Raw genomic sequence first — 1,572 nt, forward strand, 5'->3', positions numbered from 1 at the left:
TATATATATATATATATATATATATATATATATATATATGAATATGTGTATCTATGTATGTATGTACGTTATGTACTTATATGTTATATTAAATAAAAGAAATTAAGGAACGTTAAGAGATTGTCCATTTGACATTCTATTGTAAAAGAGACAGGAAGACAAATCTCAGTCATTGACGTAAATAATAATGTTTTTCGAGCATAAAGTTTTGTCTTTGCTATTTTCGTGGCACTCCGTCGGTTACGACAACAAGGGTTCCGGAACAGCCAGCTCGTGAAATTTACGTTCAAGCGGTTGAGCACTCCATAGACGCGTGCCCTAACTACGGGGCCATTGCACCCCCCACTGCTACTTTAAATCAAAATAAACTAAACTCCGTTTTATTCTATTTGTTAATTATTTATTGATAGTTCTTTTGTTTTTTTTTGTTGTTGTTTGTTTGTATATATGTATTCTTTTATTCTTTTACTTGTTTCAGTCATTTTGACTACGGCCATGCTGGAGCACCGCCTTTAGTCGAACAAATCGACCCCAGGACTTATTCTTTGTAAGCCCAGTACTCATTTTATCGCTCCCTTTTGCCGAACCGCTAAGTTACGGGGACGTAAACGCACCACCATCGGTTGTCAAGCGATGTTGGGAGAGGGTGACAAACAAACATACATACATACATACATATATTTGTTTATTTTTATATATATAAATACACGTCGGGCTTCTCTCAGTTTCCGTCCACCAAATCCACTCACAAGGCTTTGGTCGGCCCGAGGCTATAGTAGAAGACATTTGCCCAAGGTGCCACGCAATGGGACTGAACCCGCAGTATGCATATTGTTTTTTTTTTCTTCCTGTTTGTCTTAATCTGCTCACCTGCTAAATTCAATCCTGAATATCCTGTCACGTGATACAGTTTCCTCTAACGCTAAGTTTGGTGGTTTTCCGAACATAAATCAGGATACACAGAGAAGACGTGAACGGCTATTATTTATTAGCGTTTTCAAAGAAATAGGAGTTAGTGTCTTATTGATGACCTCATTATAGTCATCCACTTACGCCAAGAACAGATCAAATGGTTGGCTAAATTTTGTAAGTAGTTTATTGCACACGCACACACACGCATGCATACGCTAAATACACAGTATGTTGTTTCATAAATTCGTTCGTTTTTCCTTCATGTATTTTAATCATTATTTTTCACCAATAACTTCAACAAACCAATCAATAATATTCTGTTGTGTCTGGGGAGAGTCATTCTCTTTTGGTGCCTTATAATTTAACACACTCACAGGTAAAATTTCCACTTATTTCTTTTTTTATTTTTCTAAAATTTTTGTTGCGTCTTGAAACATTTTTAATAGTTTTGACTCTGCCCGTTATTCACATTGCGTTCCTTTTTGCTTGTTTGTGTGCATGTGTGTGTGTGTGTGTGTGTGCATACACATGTATATATGCATGTATGTATGCATGCATGTGTGTATATGCATGTATGTATGTGTGTGCATTTGTATGTATGCATTCTGCATATTCATGTGTTTGTGTGTTCGTGTTTGTGTGCATGCATGCATACATACA

This window comes from Octopus bimaculoides, chromosome 1 (genome assembly GCF_001194135.2).
Source record: "Octopus bimaculoides isolate UCB-OBI-ISO-001 chromosome 1, ASM119413v2, whole genome shotgun sequence".
NCBI classification, from domain to species: Eukaryota; Metazoa; Mollusca; class Cephalopoda; order Octopoda; family Octopodidae; genus Octopus; species Octopus bimaculoides.